At 46.5% G+C, this 10,902-nt stretch overlaps 1 non-coding gene across 1 annotated transcript; it reads left to right on the top strand.

Moving 5' to 3' along the window:
• The first annotated feature begins 6,499 nt into the window (after positions 1–6,499).
• On the top strand, positions 6,500–6,603 carry LOC138091950 (U6 spliceosomal RNA). The gene has a single exon (XR_011145975.1). It is a non-coding gene; the product is annotated as a U6 spliceosomal RNA (small nuclear RNA).
• The last annotated feature ends 4,299 nt before the right edge of the window (positions 6,604–10,902 follow it).

Raw genomic sequence — 10,902 nt, forward strand, 5'->3', positions numbered from 1 at the left:
AGTCACCAGTCTGTGGCATTTTTGTTATAGTTGCCTAAATCAATAAGACACGGCCCTTTACAGAAGAGGTTTGCCAGCCCTCAAGGTTAAAGGGAATGGACAGGTCAGAAACTCAAGAAAGGAAGAGTCAGGCAAAACTGTAGAAGGTAGTCCCATCCCACCTTCATCCAGGACTGAGCTGACATCAGAAAAGGGTCTCTCTGTCAGGCTTGTAGTACCTTACAATGCCTTGGTTGTTCAGAGGCCTAGGGAAGGGAAAATGATGAGCATACCATACAGCCTGTCAGCACATTTCATATAGACTCACATTTGGATTATTATTGCTGTTGTTTGATGATTGTCTTTATGCTAATTTAAAAAATGTTCCTTGGGCTTTCCTGGTGGCTCAGTGGTAAAAAATCTACCTGCTAATGCAGGAGATGCAGGTTCGAGCCCTGATCCGGGAAGATCCCACATGCCACAGGGCAACTAAGCCCCTGCACCTCAACTTCTCAGCGTGCACTCTAGAGCCCAGGAGGCGCAGCTACTGAAGCCTGAATGCCAAGAGCCTGTGCTGCACAACAAGAGAAGCCACTGCAATGAGAAGCTCGCGCACAGCTAAAGATGAGCCCCCACTCTTCCCAACTAGAGAAAAGCCCTCGCAGCAATAAAGACCCAACACAGCCAAAAATAAGTAAAATTTGAGAGAGAAAAAATGTTCATTTAAGCAAAAATCCACCCTGCCTTTTAGAGTCTGACATCCCTCACCAGCCCTGCATTCTGACCATGTTGGGGGTGAGTGACATTTTCCTACAATGCTGGCTCATTATTTTTGCTCCTGGAATTGCAAATCCAAGGATCAAATGGCACAGTCTGAATACAGCACGGAGGGGAGGGAATCCCACCAGAGGTGCCCTGAAACAAAGCAAACAAACAACTTCAAAACCCCATCAGGCAATCTGGACCTGTTACAGGACAGATGGAACTCTGAATTGTTTGATTCCATCAGCAGAACAGAGGAAGGAAATGTTTTAAAATGAGATTATGTTATTTTCCCCAGTTCTTATTATGAAACCTTCCTGAAATGAACTTTAAATATCTGCAGCCCCTTTCATGGAGCTGAATGGGTTTCAGCCAGCAGGAGCATTGCGGGAAAGTGGCTCCATTATGAAAAATGTGGAAAGGCAGAGGTTGAGCTGAATAGTGGATCCCTGTGGGGTCCTTTGGCTGGGTGAAAAATCAGGCTCTCAAACACAGCTGTGTGTGTTAGGAAGGGCCAGATGTCTTTGAAAAATCTATGTGCCCCTATATAAACATTAATTAAGGGGTCCTTTTGCAAAAGACATCAATTGTAATGAATAAAAATTCTTCTGAATTCTTTGCCCTCAACGGGAAAATGATTGACAACTAGTTATTGTGTGGAGAAGAAAAAATATACTGGAAGTTATGAAAATTTCCCCCAAATAAAATCATGTGATAGTTCTTTATAATGCTAGGTTTTCTATACAGAATTTTCCAAGGGATGGTGTCTGTATTATCTAGCCCCAAACCTTGTTAAATAAAAATAAAAACTTTTTAAAAATATGATGTTTCGCTAGTGTTCCTTGTCAGTGAGTGTCCAGGCAGGGCGACACAGCTTGGCTAGGGATGTTTTCATTTGTCTCCGGTGTGTTGTATACACACATGCACGCGCACATGCACACACACACCCCTCTAAATATTGGGTTCCTCCAGATCCTCTGAGTTACAGAGCCCATATCCAACTGCTGATCTGACATTGCCCCTGAGAAGTCTCAGAACAACTGAAATTTAATTACCTTCCCCGTACTCCTTCTGGATAATTTTCTCCTGGTCTTCACCAGCTCTGTAAATGGCACATCCATCCATGCATCAAGCCAGATTTAGGATTCATCTCAATTCTATTGTCATTACCCAGCCCACAGACCATTCCAAAGAATGACTTGAAGTGTAAATAAGACTGTATCATTGCTCTTTCAAGACCTTCACTGACTTACCATCACTTTTAGAATAAAATTCAAACTCTTCTTCCTTAGCCTGCAAAACCTGTACGGTCTGGTCGGGTACGTTTTCGAGCATTTGCTCAATTATTTCTTCCTCAGTCACAATGTACCAGCCACACTGGTATGTTCCAGTCTTTGCATGCTAACCCTTCTCCACTCTGAGCTCTGGGTTTCTGTTCCCTGTGTCTGCACAGTGCACCCCCACATACTTCACAGATAGCCACTTTGACAATAGAGCATGCTCTCAACTTCCTTTCTCTTTAAGTGATCAGGGTTTGGGGCTGAACTGTCACTACTAGAATTCAACATGGCCCCCCAAATGGCACCCTTCTCTATCTAAGCTCTGAGTCATTAAGAAATAAGTCAAACGAGCCAAGCAGATGGAAACCGAAATATTGCCTTTACAACAGATAAAATAGATCTCAGAGAATGTGGCTTATGTTATCTGCAAACAAGTGGCTTCTGGACACTATCACCAGGTTCAAATAGACCTGCCCCCACCAGTAACAGGCTGGGCTATGTCAGAGCACACCTCCCCATGTGGGGGTCTTGCCCCTGGAATATTGACAGCAGGGAAGGGCAGAGAAGACCTTCATTCTCTGCAGTCTGATTCTCTAAAAAAAGGAGAGGACAAATCTGAACCCTGCAAACCCAGTATCTCTTTCCAAACGTAAGGAATTCCTCTTCCTCTAAGCTACATGGCAGAAGTCGACTAGGAGTGTTACACTACCAAAGCTTCCTCTACACGGTAGGAAGCATCAGGAGTTGAGAAGTGCTCTCTATTGTGCCCCTCAGCCCCGTCACCTCCTTTAAATGCCTGCCTTGCTCCCCTCCCCTGGGCTGGGCGCTCCGGCTGGCTCTCCTGCATTCCTGCATTCATCTCCACCATTACCATAATGATCTCCTGTGTGTCTGCGAACTTCCTAAGGGCAGAGACCAGGGAGAATAAAGAGTGGAGGGAAGATATACTGTGGGCTGGTGGGGAATTCTCTTGCAATATCCCACAGGTTGAGGAACGACCCCAACTTGGGAATGGAATGCCAGCTAGGATGGGACTATCAACAAAATGAGAGCAGCCCAAGGACCACAGCGGAGCTGGCCTGTGCATAGAAGCCTCTTCTGGAGAGCTCCATCTTATCTCGTCCCAGCCTCAGAGAGACGGATAAACCGAAAGGAAGGTTTGTCCTCCTCACACAGGGCTTTGTGTGACTTTTTTTTCCTTTCCTTTTTTTTTTTTAAATATACTGAAAACAGAAAAATACCCATCAGACGAAAGCTGCCGTGACCTCAAGTTTCAATGGTTCAATCCCTGTTGCAATGACTCAAAGGTTAAGTGGTTCAAGCTGTGTCACAGTGACTTTGGCTTCCCGGTGACACAATGCGCTCTCACACACTAAACTGATCTGATTTTAAAACCAGTGCAGCTGCAGTTGAAGCCTGTCTCTACCGAGGAGATTGAAGCAGCCCCCATATGTGGGGTATAACACATACACAGGGCTAACTGTTGGCAGGTATGACTGAGAAAGTGGTCTAATCACTAGTTATAAACAACAACTCTGTGCTTTCTCATCCTAGCATTCACATTCTCTGCAAAGGGTGGTATTTAAGTCTGAACTATTGCAGAGAGCAAGGAAGAATGTGCTTACATGTAGGGCAAGCAGCCCATGGGAGGACCAAACTACCAGATTGAGGACAGCAAGAAACAGAGTTATTAGTATGTAAGTCACAACCTAGATGGAGCAAGCAATATTCCCAGGACAGAGCAAAGCTTAACCTTGCCCTCCACTCCCCTCCCCCATTCCCCACCATGGGACCATGGGGACCAAGGGACAAGTCAGGAAGGCAGTGCTGTTCACGGCTACTGAGAAAACACCAAGACTCCTGTAGAGCCCAGTCTACACATATAGACTCACACACAGATCTGTGCATGTAAATTTGTATAAACAACCCTTACAAAGCCACATCACCCCACTATGCTCCACATACAACTTCCAATTATATCACATCCTTTAGTGGCTTCTTCCTTTCGAAGAGCCCTCAGTGTTTCTGTTAACCTTCAGCTTTACTGAACGGTCCAACCAGGGAGGGTGTGGATGTTTAGTGGGACTCATCGGAGCCCACACACTATGCTAAGTGAAATAAACCAGTCATAAAAGGACATATTGTGTAATTCTACTTATATGAAGTTCCTGGAAGAATCAGAATCATAGGGACAGAAAGTAGAATGGAGGTTGCCGGGGGCTGGGAGGCAGTGTTTAAAGCGGACAGAATTTTTATTGGGGAAGATCAAAAAGTTCTGGAGACAGACAGTGGTAATGGTTGTACAACAATGTGAATGTTCTTAAGACCACTTGACTGTAGCCTTAAAATGTTTAAAATGGTAAATTTCTCATTGTGTATATTTTTGTTGGATTTTTTTTAAAGAAAGGGAAAGTGAATTTATATTCATGGAACACCTAGCATATATCAGTACCACCATAACTGATGTTCATTTAACATCCCAAACAAATCCCCCGGATTCTGTGCAAGGCAGTCAGCAACCACATCTGGTCAGGTGTCCAGAGACCACCCTCCATTCTAGACTTCTGGCCTTTCTGGGAGGAGTGTACATGCCACGGTATAAGCCCCTGCCCCCAGGGCAATGGTCAAAAAACTGCCCCAACCTGCCAGTGTTTCCGGAGATGGGGCCCCACTTTTAGCTACCAGCTCTTTGTCCATTGACGAGGAAGAGATCTGGATTCAATCTTCCAGGCCCTGGCTTGCCCCTGTTTCCCAGCCCAAGTATGGCTGCCCTATAGCAAAAGGGGTCCCCCATCCCAGGAATCAGAGTTCTGTGTGACCAGGGTCACATGCATGTCAGAGATGAGGAAAGACGCACAGCTCCATGAGCTGGGTGGTCTGCTGCTTGAGGACCTCCCAGGCCCCAGACAGGCTTGGTGGAACAGGAAAGACTGCTACGATAGAGACTCAGAATCCTTCTCAACACAGCATCCTGGGGTCAGAGCTGATTTAACAAGCTGAAACAACCCTTGTTATTTGACTGGCCTGGCCTTGACTTTTGTCCTGACTTTCTCCCAAAGGCTGCCAGGGCTCCGCGCCCCATCCCGTGCTCAATCCAGCCATTTGAGCTGCTCTCCCCAGCCTGCTTCTTGGAGAAGGCGCTGAGTAGATAGAGCTTGACCTCCTAAAAAGGCACAAAGCTGCAAAGCCCCATCTGCCGTCATCCTGTCTGCACTCTCCAGAGCCAGCTCCCGAGTGTTCATCTTCCCAGGTCCCTGGGCCACGTGAAACAGGACAACTTTACTATCTCGCCCCTTTTATTAACAACACCTCTGCCTCCCATCACCGAGGCCTGAGCCAATTTGTTTCAAAAGCTTCTTTCTCTGTTAGTGGAGGAGCACTGACTTCAGACTCGTGCACGGCCCAGCTCCAATGCGAGTGAAACAGACAGGACAGAGACATTCCCATCGCGGGTGGGAGATGCTGCTCTTTCCCCTGCAGGACTTCCCTCATCACGTCCCACCCCCACCCCCGCTCTCAATTCCTTTTACACACATACACACACGTTTGGAACAAGAAGGAAAAGATTCTGCCCTTTAGATTCCAGGCCTGCTCTTGATCCTTGAGATAAGAGTACCCTCATGGGCCAATGGCCTCATCCCAGCACACACGGCCACCTCAGGACAGCTGAACTGCAGGAGGGCTGGGCAGAGAAATAAGGAGGTGGCCCTGCCCTGGCCACTTGCACAAGCAGCTTTCAAACCAGATCAGCAGGCACAGAGTTCTTTGTTCTTTCTGGTACCTGTCTAACCCGTGTTGAACCAGGGCTCTGGCTGCTCCCTCTTGGAAGGAAAAGAGAAGGCTGCATTTCATTTATGGAAGCCCAGGAGCTGGCTCCCCACACCTTCAAACCACAACTAGCCTGACCAATTACCAGGACTCTGGGACTCTGGTTCAGAGGAGGGAAGCAAGGGAAGCCCGGTGTCAGGTCTGGAGAAGGCCGGGCTCTGTGCACCCCTGCCTCCTGGAGGGACTCACCTATAAGCATTCAGAGGCAGCAGGGACCCATGTTCAAGGTTGACTTCTAAAGATCCAGAGAAGGCCTTTGCACCAGCGCCTAGGATGTGGCAGTGAACAAGAGGTGTTTCATTTGTTTGGAGCCCAAGGAAAAGGCAGCTCAACCTGCTCTCCCTCCACCAGCTGCTTTAACAAGCACTGCAAACTATAATTATTAATATATTTTGCCTGTTGGACCAGTTGAGGAAACGGATGGCTTCCCCTGCAGCCAAGGTGTTTGCCAGCCCTGGGGGTTCTGGGGACTATCCGTGAATGTCTTAGTCTGGCTTTCAACATGCTTGACTTGTTCTGTGAGTCATAGTCCAATTAAAATAAAAGTGGCGGAGGAAAAAAAAATTGCAGAAAAGACAGAACTCCATAGAGGATACAAGACCAGTAAGCATGTATGTTACAGGACGCCTTCCTCTAAAAACACCAACCCAGTGCTTGCTTCGGCAGCACATATACTAAAATTGGAACGATACAGAGATTAGCATGGCCCCTGTGCAAGGATGACACGCAAATTCGTGAAGTGTTCCATATTTTTAAGCAAGATGAAAAGACAGCCTTCTGAATGGGAGAAAATAATAGCAAATGAAGCAACTGACAAACAACTAATCTCAAAAATATACAAGCAACTTACGCAGCTCAATTCCAGAAAAATAAATGACCCAATCAAAAAATGGGCCAAAGAACTAAATAGACATTTCTCCAAAGAAGACATACGGATGGCTAACAAACACATGAAAAGATGCTCAACATCACTCATTATCAGAGAAATGCAAATCAAAACCACAATGAGGTACCATTTCACACCAGTCAGAATGGCTGCGATCTAAAAGTCTACAAGCAATATATGCTGGAGAGGGTGTGGAGAAAAGGGAACCCTCTTACACTGTTGGTGGGAATGCAAACTAGTACAGCCACTATGGAGAACAGTGTGGAGATTCCTTAAAAAATTGCAAATGCCTTATGACCCAGCAATCCCACTGCTGGGCATACACACCAAGGAAACCAGAATTGAAAGAGACACATGTACCCCAATGTTCATCGCAGCACTGTTTATAATAGCCAGGACATGGAAGCAACCTAGATGTCCATCAGCAGATGAATGGATAAGAAAGCCGTGGTACATATACACAATGGAGTATTACTCAGCCATTAAAAAGAATACATTTGAATCAGTTCTAATGAGGTGGATGAAACTGGAGCTGATTATACAGAGTGAAGTAAGCCAGAAAGAAAAACACCAATACAGCTTAACTAACACATATATATATGGAATTTAGAAAGATGGTAATGATAACCCTGTATGCGAGACAGCAAAAGGTACACAAATGTAAAGAACAGACTTTTGGACTCTGAGGGAGAGGGAGAGGGTGGGATGATTTGGGAGAATGGCATTGAAACATGTATACTATCATGTAAGAAACGAATCGCCAGTCTATGTTCGATACAGGATACAGGATGCTTGGGACTGGTGCACAAGGACGATCCAGAGAGATGATATGGGGTGGGAGGTGGGAGGGGGGTTCAGGATTGGGAACTCATGTACACCCATGGCAGACTCATGTCAATGTATGGCAAAACCAATACAGTATTGTAAAGTAAAATAAAGTAAAAATAAAAATTAAAAAAAATAAAAATAAAAAGATGCTTATAAAAATTAAAAAAAAATAAAAACACCAACCCAGGACTTCCCTGGTAGTCTAGTGGTTAAGAATCCACCCGCCAATGCAGGGGACATGGATTCAATCCCTGCTCTGGGAAGATGCCACACACCACAAGGCAACTAAGCCCATGTGCCTCGACTACTGAGCCAATGCAACCCTAGAGCACGTGCTCTGCAGCAAAGAAAGCCACCACAGTGAGAAGCCCACACAGCACAACTAGAGAGCAGCTTCTACTCCTCGGAACTAGAGAAAGCCCATGCACAGCAACAAAGACCCCCCAACACAAATTAATACTTTAACTAATTAATGAAAAAAATCGCCAACCCGAAATCTCAATGACACTTTGTCTAGAACAGGGGCAGCTATTATCATTACAGAATGTTAATTTTATTTCTCACCCAAAAAATCCACCAGAAGTTTCCTTTTGGTCACCAGTGAATTTTAAGCACTACTAAATTGTCAGAAATCTAATTTACATACAACTGCTTCAGAACCCCTCTATTGTATAAAAAGCAAAATATTCTTGGAATCTGAAGCTAGCGAAGCTCAGAAAACACCAAATGCTTTCGTAATTGTAGATAATAATAAGTGCTCATTTGGCATGAGAAAACATGAAATATAAAACATCAGCTCATCAAAGGACTTCACATGTCTTAAAAAGGAAAGAAAACAATGCACTCCAGGAGCCAAGCTCAACAAACCTGACTCAGAGAAGGTGTCCTTAGTCATCAGGCAGATCCACAGAATATGAAGCCCATGGCCCCTGAACTCCGGGTTCCCCCTTGTTTTCAGTGGACAGGGTGGGGCGGCCAGGCTAATCCACAGAATATGAAGCCCATGGCCCCTGCACTCCGGGTTCCCCCTTGTTTTCAGTGGACAGGGTGGGGCGGCCAGGCTAATCCACAGAATATGAAGCCCATGGCCCCTGCACTCCGGGTTCCCCCTTGTTTTCAGTGGACAGGGTGGGGCGGCCAGGCTGGGTTCCTCCACAGCCCTCAGGTCTCACCCAGCTCACTGGTGCATCGACCTTACTTTTCAGGCATCGTTAGCTTTGGCAGAGGTCTGGGAAGAAGGACTTAGGGTCCCAGCGGACCTCTGTACTCTGTCCCTCTCTCTCACACCTGGTCCAAAGCTAGCCCAGCCAGAGACAAACTGTAAAGTAGAGAAAGGAATCTTCAGCTTCCTCTATCTGCCCACCCAAATGTACATCTCACTCCTTTCCTTCTTCCTGCAGGCCCCAGCCCAGCCCTATGCACTCCTAAAGCTTAGGCTTTAAGCGAAAATGTGATGGTCTTTCATCAAGATGTCCATAGCTGCTCTTGGGCAGCTGAGCTATTGCCTCTCTGAACAGCATCTGCATTCTTGACAAAACTTTAAGTGATGGGTAATTTAACTGTCCACTTGACTGGGCCAAGGGATGCCCAAATAGCTGGTAAAATACTGTTTTTGGGTGTGCCTAGGAGGATGTTTTCGGAAGACATTAGCATTTGTCTAGAGAACATAAAGATTTCCCTTTCTGATGTGTGTGGGCATCATTCAATCCATGAAGTGCCTGAATAGAACAAAAAGGCATAGGAAAGATGAATTTGCTCTCTCTCCTTGAACTGGGGCTTCCATCTTCTCCTGCCCTCAGACAATAGCATTTCTGGTTCCCAGACCCGGACTGGGACTCACTCCAGTAGAACCCTGGTTCTCAGGCCTTCGGGTTTGGACCAGAACAATACTACTGGCTTTCCTGGGCCTCCAGCTTACAAATGGCAGATTGTGGGACTTCTCAGCCTCCAACATCACACAAGCCAATCCCTCACAATAAATCTCCTTTGTATATCTGTCTGTCTATATATATCCTATTTGTTCTGTTTCTCTGGAGAAGCTGACTAATACAAAGAGGAATATGGTCTAACTGGAATTTCAGATGTCAGAAGGAGGAGCTATGGGACAAGGCAAGGGGTAGGGAGGAATGCCACAGAGGATTTCTGAAGTCACACGGAGGAGGGCTCACCAACATGAGTCACACACAGGACCAGGCCAGGTGTTATGGGGTAGACCAGTTGTTCAGGAGAAACCACCTTTGATCAGCTAATTAACTATAGGACAAGAGTGACCCACAGTTTAGCAGTGCTCCATGCTAGGGGGTGGAAAAACTGACTCCCAGGAAAGGAGATCTTCCCTATAAAAGGGCTTCACACGCAGGGTTGAGGGAAGTATCTGGAAATAGAGAATGGTATTGGCAGAGTCACACTGGCCCCAGGTATGTCCCCAGGAGGAATACAGGTATTCTGGGCTTGTGCCATTGAAGCACACAGGAGGGATGGCTCGTCAGTGACCCCATTACTGCCGTCGCCCAGAGAACCAGTCACACTGGCTCGCTGCTCACAGCCTGCTGGGCTTGGATGCCAGGTCTAGGAAGAGCCTCAGCAAAACCCAGTTCCTAGGCAGAGAAGCTCCCTTTACAGCCACATCAAGGGCCTAGAACTATTTCTTCTTGGGAAAGAGCAAGACTTCCTGTGCTTGTTGAGAAATACGTGACCCGTGAGTCTCAATGGGTGTGAAGTGTCTCCCCCATATATTCCTCCAGCTCTGCCCACAAAGTGATGGGTAGAGTTGTGAGCCCCACAAGCCAGCACTGAACATGGAGTTGGTCCACCTAAGGCGAGGGGCCAGACTTTCGTCCTGAGGCAGCCTTGGCTTCCAGCTGCCTGGGACTCAAGGGCAGGGGCAGGGTGGGGGGGGGGCGGTTTGTTGCAGCAAGGCAGATGGGGCAGTCAAGGGCAGTCAGTGGCCAACACGGCCTGCTAGGTTAGAGGCAATCTGGAGAACCACCTGGATCTATTCCGGCCGGAAACATGGCTTCCAGTCTACTTCTATTCCTTTGATGAGGTTTTTTCACAGACTGGTTTCTTAGTCCATCATCTGCATGGATGTTTATTTCTTCCCGCCTTTTCTTCTTTGATTATTTTTGCACATTTGGTGTTCCAGGCTTCCGTTTTTCTCTCCTAGAGAGTGGCTGAATGTCCATTCAGAGACATACTTCAGTCCTTATCAGATCATTTTTATGCTCCCCCTTCTGAGCTACAGTTCTGACAAGAGTTTTGCACTCATAGCCATTTTTCTGTACCCAGTCATTTGGCAAGGATGGGAACAGGGGTGTTTCTGAGAGTTCTGAGCAGACT

Source organism: Capricornis sumatraensis, chromosome 15 (assembly GCF_032405125.1).
Source record: "Capricornis sumatraensis isolate serow.1 chromosome 15, serow.2, whole genome shotgun sequence".
NCBI lineage: Eukaryota > Metazoa > Chordata > Mammalia > Artiodactyla > Bovidae > Capricornis > Capricornis sumatraensis.